The sequence below is a fragment of the Onychomys torridus genome, chromosome 3 (genome assembly GCF_903995425.1).
Source record: "Onychomys torridus chromosome 3, mOncTor1.1, whole genome shotgun sequence".
In the NCBI taxonomy this organism is placed as follows: domain Eukaryota; kingdom Metazoa; phylum Chordata; class Mammalia; order Rodentia; family Cricetidae; genus Onychomys; species Onychomys torridus.
Window position 1 is genome coordinate 75,638,500 of NC_050445.1, and position 9,323 is coordinate 75,647,822.

Below are 9,323 nucleotides of genomic sequence, written 5' to 3' on the forward strand. Positions count from 1 at the left end.
AGTAAACTCTGGGCTCCCAAATACAGCATTGCTCATTCTTCTGTATTGTGCTGTTCTAATTAAACTCTAATTAATCATTAAGTCTTAAACTTTTACAATAATTATTTATATACCTGCTTAAAGAATTATAACTCATTCATGCTTTCTTGTAGAGTTCTTAGAGCATTCTTATTGAGTGGCTAGTATTGAAGTTAATTTTTAGTTGCTGAATCAAACTAATATTTTAATATTTGCTTTAAAATTCTTTTGAGAATTTCATACATGTATATAATATATTTTGATCATATTCACCCATCCTCCCAACTTCTCATGAATCCTTTCATATCTTCCTCCTAACATCATGTCATTTATTATCATGACCCACAGAGGCCAATTAGTGCTGTCTGTATACACATGCATGTGGGGCAGTCCACTAGAGCACTATAATTAATTCCTATTTGTCCAAGGCCCAAAAGAATTATTTCAATCTGTATTTCCTCTGTGCTTAGGCCTAGGAGTCCTATCATGGTTCTCTGCCATTAATCTAACAACACCATCCTTCACTTAAGCAATTCTAAACTAGCTCTCTGCACCCCTATAATCAATGACAAGCTTGTCATGTACAAGTAACAGCAAAAGTTTTACTCCAAAGAGCTTGTGATTATCTTTTGGTGTTTAAATTCACAAATATCTGTTGCATGTGTTATTTATGAAAGAAGAAATTCACTGCAAATTAAAAGTATATTTGTAGAAATTAGGAAAGAAATTAAGACAGCATCATAAATATCTTACTGCCTAAAGTGTGTTCAGTGTTATAGAAAAAACTCAGCAGATAAAACTCACTTTTACTTCATAGAACTCAAAAGATATATAGAATAGATTATAAATTAGTTGTGTGCTCATTTGTGGTTTAAACATATAAAACATATCAAGCTACACAACTATCACCCACATGCTTAGGTCGGTCCTAAGCTGTTGGTCTAGAGTCTGTGAGCTCCCATGACCCAGTCAGCTGTCTCTGTGAGTTTCTCCAATCATAGTCTTTGACGCATGCCTTGCTCATATAATCCCTCCTCCCTCTCTTCAACTTGACTCTTGGAGCTTGACCCAGTGCTTGGCTGTGGATCTCTGTATCTGCTTCTGTCAGTTACTGGATTGAGATTCTATGATGACAATTAGGGTAGTCACCAATCTGATTGCAGAAGGCCAGTTCAAGCATCCTCTCCATTATTGCTAGGAGTCTTAGCTGGGGTCATCCTTGTAGATTCCTGTGAGTTTTCCTGGCACCAGGTTTGGCTAAGATAAAAAACACTGATGACTACTTACGTTGGAGAGGATGTGGAGTAAGGGGAACATTCCTCCACTGCTGGTGAGAGTGCAAACTTATACACCCACTTTGGAAATCAGTAGGGTGGTTTCTCAGAAAATTGGGAATCCATCTACCTCAAGACCCAGTGATACCACTCTTGGGCATATACCCAAAAGATGCTCAATCATACTACAGGCACACTTGCTCAACTGTGTTTATAGTAGCATTATTCATAATTGCCAGAACCTGGGAACAACCTAGATATCCTTCAACCAAAGAATGGATAAAGAAAATGTGATACATTTACATAATGGAGTACTAGTCAGTGGTTAAAAAAATTAACATCATGAAATTTTTAGGCAAATGAATAGAAATAGAAAAAAATCATCCTGAGTGAGTTAACCCAGACACAGAAAGATAAACATGGTATGTACTCACTCATAAGTGGATATTAGATGTAAAGCAAATGATATCCAGGCTACAATACACAATGCTAGATAAAAAGGAAGACTCTACGAGGAAAGCATGGATTGCCCTGATGAGGGGAAATAGATGAGATCTCCTGAGTAAACCAGGGGTGGGGGGGGAGAAGAGGGGATGGAGAAACGGAACATGAGCATGTTGGCTGAGTAGGGGGAGGGAGGGAGAGGAAGAGCATTGACAAAGATATCTTGATAGAGGGGGCCATTATGGGGTTAGGGAGAATTTAATTTGTATACAAATCGTTCAATTATCACTAAGACTTATACATTTTTGGGCTTACATTTAATTGCATTATTTAGATTTGAATTAGCAAATGGGGCTCATTTAACATGGCCTATTAATTATGTGTACTAGACGACACTTGGAAAGTATTTTTTGTTTATTAACTGTTACACAGAAATTATGCATAGTATTTGTGGGGCAACTTGTGATATTTTGATAGTGTGCACAATGTACTATGTGCAAATAAGAATAAATATATTCCTTGAGCACACCTAATTCCTTTATGATAAATTATTCTAATGTTTTTTTTAAATATGTAGGACGTATTTATTGTATAGAGTCACCTCATTGCTCAATTGCACACCAGAATGCCTTGCTTTGGACTAAATGTAATTTAGCACCTATTAGTTAACTTATCTCCATTCTCCAACTTTACCCAGATTCTGATACCCACCTATGAGTGTATTTAAAAACTGAATGCATGAGAAAGATTGTGGCATTTGCCTTCCTGTTTCTTGCTTATTTCAAGAAATGTGATGATCTCCAGTTCTACCCATGGTGTTGCAATTAGCAGGATTTAATTCATTTTATGTTTTAATAATATTTCACTGTACCTGTATGCCCACACTTTCATTGTCAGTTGATCCTGTCTTGACTGAAAAGTGCTGAAATGAGTTGAGGAGTGAGGATGCCTCACTAGCAGACAGGTTTAATAAATAGTGATGGGATTGGTGGATTGTGTAAGAAGTACTATTTTAAATTTCTTGGTAATTTTCTTCTTGTTTCCCACAATGGCTGAGTTAATGTGAACCAGCATTCCCCTTCTCATACCCTTGACTGTTCTTGTTTTGCTTTGTGGGTTTTTTATAGTCATTCTTATGTTGAAATGATGTCTCTTTGTGGTTGGATTTATGTTTCCAGGATGATGTTGAATCTTTTTTTATATGTGTGCTGTCCACTTCTGTCTTCTTTTTAGAGTGTCTATTGACACCTGATTTCTGTCTTTTAAAGATTGGGCTATTTTTCTGGGCTTTCTATATTGCTGCAGGCAGCTGAGTTTTGTACAGATCATTAGTTTTATTCTCAGGTCAGTTGTGCAGTTTGTACTTATTTTCCCTGCCACTGTGAGCTGTCTTTTTAATTTTGATGGTTTCCTTGGTTGTGCAGATGCTTTCTCATTTGTCATCCATCTTTTATAATTTTGTTTTTGTTTCTCATCCTCTTTTATTTTTAGTTAAAAAAATAAGCATTTCCAATTGTAATGTGTTCAAGTATTTTCCTTACATTTTATTTTAGTAGTTTCATAGTTTTGGGTCTTTCACCTAAGTCTTCAATGCATCTAAGTTGAATTTAATATAATAACCAACTAGGGCCTGGTTGAATTTGATTTGATGAGCTATTAGGGTACAGTTTTATTCTTCATATGAATATAGTTGTTCCACATTTAGTTATCTAAGAGATTGTCTGTTCCCCAATGCCTTTTCTCAGTACCCGTTAAAAATCAATTCAATGTAGACTTGTGAGAGTCCTTCCAGGACCTCTATTCTGTTTCATTACTCAGTTGTCATTGTATGTTAGTATTATGATGTGGTAATTGCTGTATCTTTGTGGTGTATTTTGAAGTCAGATAGTGTAACATGTTAAGCTTTGTTTCTTTCATCCAAGATGAGTTTGCCTACTTAGTTTTGTTTGTAATTCAATATAAATTTTAAGATTTTCCCCCTAGATATGTGAAGAGTGTCATTAGTATATTTTAAAATCAAATTAAAAAATTATATTTATGTGTATGTATATGTTTCTATGTTAGTGAGGCATATGTGTGTGAATACCCATAGAGTCCAGAAGAGGATATCACATCTTCTGGAACTAGAGTTACAGAATTCCTTTGTGATGTGGGTGCTGAGGGCTGAACTCTGGTTCTATAGAAGAAAGCTCTCTCAATCAGCAAGCCACCTGTCCAGAACCATGCCACTGATATTTAAATAATTAATAATACATTTTTTTCAATCTATGAACATGTAATGTCTTATTTTTTCAGGGTTTACATTGTTGAATACTTTTATTTTTAGTTAGATTTTTCTCTATTTTTGTTGGTAATGTAAGTAGGTTTTTTAAAAATTTCTTTCTTTAATAATTTGCCATCAGTATGTAGAAACTTTTAAATGTCAATTTTGCATCTTGAAACTTGGCTGAAGTTTTCATTGGTTCTAGGAATGTTTTAGTGAAATCATTTAGGTTTTCCTTATAGAAGTCCATGACATTTGCAAAGAATGAAAATTTAACCTCCCTCTTTGCATTCAGATGCCCTTCACTTCTTTCTCTTGCCTGGTAGGTTTGGTGGGATTTTCACCACTGTGGTGGTAATGGTGAGTATAAAAAAGGGGCTTCTTGCTATTGTTTCAGATCCTAAAGAGAAAGCTTTCATCTTTGCTGAATTCAGTATGATGTTAGCTGTGGGTTTGTTAGATAAAACCTTTATTAAGATGGGATACATTACTCTCATAACTAATTAAAACATTACCATGAAGAAATGTTAAATTATATAAAATATTTTTCTGCCTATCATAGTGATCATGTTGATTTTGCCCTTCATTTTGTTGACATGGTGTATCATGTACATTGTTTTGTATATGCTGAACCATCCTTGCATTCCTGGAATGAAGTCTTGATCATGGTCAATAATTTGTAGAATTTGGTTTGGTAATATTTTAGGATTTTTGCATCTATGTTAATCAGGAATGTTTTGGGTTGTTTTTTTTTTTTTTTGTGTGTGTGTGTGTGTGTGTGTGTGTGTAGTTGTCTAGTTTTAACATTAGCATAATCCTACACTGAGATAACAGTTTGAGAGAATTTTTTTTAGGTTGTTCAATTTTTTTTAAATTTAATTTAATTTTACATATCTGTCATTGGTTCCCCTGTCCTCCCCCCTTCTGCCCCCGACCTCACCTTCTTCCCAGCCCCTCCCCCATTCCCATCTCCTTCAGAGCAAAGACTCCCCTGGGGATTCAGCTCAACCTGGTAGATTCAGTCTAGGCAAGTCCAGTCCCCTCCTTCCAGGCTGAGCAAAGTGTCCCTGCATAAGCCCCAGGTTCCAACAGGATGCTAAGAAAGACACAGGGATCACCCAATGACAGAGAAATGGATGAGATCTACATGAACAACCTGGATGTGAGTAGGGGTAATGAAAGGCAAGGTTCGAGGGAAAGAGAGCTTAGGGGAGCAGGAGATCCCAGCTGGATCAAGAACAGAAAGGGAGAACAAGGAATAACAGACCATGATAAATGAAGACCACATGAGAATAGGAAGAAGCAAAGTGCTAGAGAGGTCCCCAGAAATCCACAATGATACCTCCACTGTAGACTACTGGCAATGGTCGAGAGAAAGCCTGAACTGACCTAGTCTGGTGATCAGATGGCCAAACACCCTAACTGTTGTGCTAGAACTCTCATCTAATAACTGATGGAAGTGGATGCAGAGATCCTTGGCCAGGCCCCAGGTGGAGCTCCAGGAGTCCAATTGGCGAGAAAGAGGAGGGACTGTAAGAGTGTGAATTGGAAAAATCACAGGGACAAATAGCCAAACTAATGGAAACACATCAACTATGAACCGAAAGCTGTGGAGCCCCCAGCTGGATCAGGCCCTCTGGATAAGTGAGACAGTTGAATATCTTGAACTGTTTGGGAGGCACCCAGACAGTGGGACCCAGACCTGTCTTTAGTGCATGAGCTGGCTGTTTGAAAGAATGTTTTTTTTTTTTTTAATGTGAAGAATTATTGACTTTAAAAAGTTTATATTTTCCTATTTGTAGCTTTATTTAAAAATGAAAATGGGAAATTCAATTTTTTACTTTTTAAAATTATGATAATTACATACTTTTCCTTTTCCTAGTTTTTCGTGCATCATCTTTTTTTTTCCAGATTCTTACCTTATCAACCAACATAACTTGAGCATTTCCTATTAGAATGCTCCAACTCTTTCCATGCACTCTATTCCTCTCTTTCAAGTTCCTGGCCTCTTTTTCTTTAGTTGTTACATAGTATATACATAATTGGTCTATATAAATTCCTAATACAGTCTATGTTTTGCTAGTGTGTATATGCTTTCAGGGCTGATTGTTTCTCAGTCAATGGTCTTTAGTATACACACACACACACACACACACACACACACACACACACACACACACACAGAGAGAGAGAGAGAGAGAGAGAGAGAGAAACCATTCTGGTTATTGGAACACTAGCCACATATCCAGTTCTAGGGGAATTAGGGAATTCCCCTAAAAATTTTGTTTGCTTTATGAGTAAAAGTGTTTTCTTGATAAAACAAATACAATTTAATTTATGTATGGGTATGTTTTTGAATCTGGCATTTCACACGAACAGATGATGTCATAACCTTGAAGGGGAAAAGCACAGTGATTACTGCAAATACCCTTCATCAACAATCAAGATAGTCTCCTCATTGCTTGTGTGTAAATTTGTCATCTGAGAAGCATCATAAAGTTTCATCAGAGTAAGACTGTTACTTCATTAACAAAAGGTTTCCATTTGACAATTTCTTTTTACCTGAGAAAAACCAGCATATGTAGCATGGCAATCAGGTAAAATGAAGAATTTTTGTATTGTTCTTTCCATATAGTTTATAGCTTTTAAAATATATTCTAAAGTTTTCAGATCTCTGAGGGTTTTTGTTTTGTTTTGTTTCTCAAGACAGGGTTTCTCTGTGTAGCTTTGGAGCCTTTCCTGGAACTCACTCTGTAGCCCAGGCTGGCTTTGAACTCATAGAGATCTGCCTGCCTCTGCCTCCCGAGTGCTGGGATTAAAGGCATGTGCCACCACTGCCTGGCCAGATCTCTGAATTTTTACATGACATAAAATCTAAATATAATCATAACTTAGAATATATAAGGCACATCCTGTATTTTCATGATGGATACATCTATCAGCCCTAATATTTTGCTCTCTAAATATATACACTTATGTCAATCTTACCCCAATAGGATTGAAAAAAAAATATCACTGAGAAAATCAACCATTACAAGTAAGCACAAAATAAAAATAGTGATTTTTAAAAATAAAAGACTCCAAGAAATGATAAAAAGTAATTAATTGTCTCTAGACTATGGAGGATAATGTTTAAGAACATTATTTAATATTTTTCTTTGGTTGTTCAAGGAGTCATTTTAATAGGAAATGCTCAAGTTATGTTGGTTGGTAAGGTAAGAATCTGGAAAAAAAAGATGATAGCACTCTAATCTGATAGTTTAGGTAATAATTCTCAATTGTGAAGCTGAACTTACGTAAAAGAACACAAAAAAAAATCATAGCACCTCTAATCCCGGGCATTCCCTAGGAAGTATTTTCTCAATTACAGTTGTATTTTACTCAAACTGGCCTTTAGTGTAACACTTAAAAACTGTGTGGAACAAAGCATGTGTTCATGGCTTGAAAAAGTGTGGAGCTCTGCAGAGCCTCATATTCCACTGTACACTATAGTCGTTAAGATACTTTGGATATTGACATATATTTTAAAGCTCCATGAGAATGACTATAGAGAATAATGTTTATATTTATTGCAATGAAAAAAATCTCTCACATATTTGAGACAATATTTCCTATCAGTTTTAAGTACTGAAGTTCTAAATGCAATCCCAGAAAATTCATGTATTTACTCCTTGGTTTGAGACTTCAGCTCTCTTCCTAAACAGTAATAATTTTTAACAAAAATGACTTTTAGAAAATCTATTAACTTGACACAATCTTCCATATTGATCTTTTTGCTCCATTTTTCTCTTTTCTAAACAATTTGAAAATGTTCATACACCTAGGAATATTTGAATTGCCTTGACATTTGTAATGTCATTTGATACTCTCCTGTCATTCATATTATTGCAAAATTAATTATTCCAACAATCTGAAAGTTTTCTTATTTTGTTACCACTAAAGCTTTGAAAAAATAGTGTAATTTGTTTTCATTTCACTAGATCTACAGTGTCCTACCTATTAATTTTCCATTTTTGGAAGTAGACACCTAAGAGAAAGAAAGAAAAAGTTAATATACAAGAAATGGGGGAAACGATTTGAAAAACTAGAAATGACTTGAGAGAGATTTATGAAGATTTCTATATATGCTCCAAAGCAAAGTTAACAAAAGATCTAGAAGGCATTGTTCTTCTTTGCCAGTCTTTCTTTTTCCTAATTCATCATCGCTTGTATTTTCATCTGCTTGTAGAACTTAATGTGATGAGTCGCCCTAAAGCTCAGTATATAAGAAGAATAGCATCTAGTCACAACGTTTTACCTTTTCCTTTCCTCTCTTTTTTGATTTTTTAAACCTGTTAACTTTGTCAATAATATTTTTCCAACTTTACTGATGAATTGTTGACAAAATACATATTTAAAGAGTAAAAATGATGGCTGACATATGTATATACCATGAGATTATTATAATAAACTATTAACAGTTATCACCTTACACAGTTAACACTTGGGAGGCTGTGGGAGATTGTCATGAGAACATTTATCTTCTGTGCTCAATGATAGAGTATTGAAACACAGTTTTTATGCTTCAATTAAGTCTCTAGTTTGTATTCATTTTATAATCATACATTTGTATGGTTTGAGCAAAATAGGGCAGAATATAACTTTTCCTTTAAAGATTTTATTACTTTTAAAGAATTCAACATCTTCCCAATGCCACACCATAGAGGCAAAGGTAGCCTGGAACTTCATCAAGGCAGCCCAACTGTCTAAAGGATCTCCTTGCTGGGATGCTCTCTTAGTTTGTGAACTGAGTATATCCAAAACTGAACCTCATTTCCTACTTGTTTTGAAACTTCACAATCAAAATTTTGTCCTTATAGTACTGGAAGCACTATAGTACACCTATTCCCTTTTCACATTCAGGTGATTACCTAGAAGTCAATCATATCTCCTTCCTATGTCTTAAATCACCTACATGTTATTATCTCTAATGGGTTCATCTTTTTCAAGTCATGATTTTCCTTTAATTTCATTAGAACAATAATTCTGAGACTTGTTTCTGTACCCAAATTCCATCTTTTATTCAAATTAAGTATAAATTAAACAATTAAAATATAACTGTAATTCTCCAACTAAAAATCTTTTAGTAGTTCCTCATTGGTAGATCAATGGTTAAATCAATTTTCTCCGAATATCCAATTCAGCACTTACATCCTCTTTTTTTTGCCCACTATGTTACAGTTTCTATGGGCACTTTCAGTTCTGGAAATTGATTGCACTCCTTTCCTTAAAACCCTCACATCTGCTGCTCTTTCTGTTGGGAATCATCTCTCCATCCACAGTGT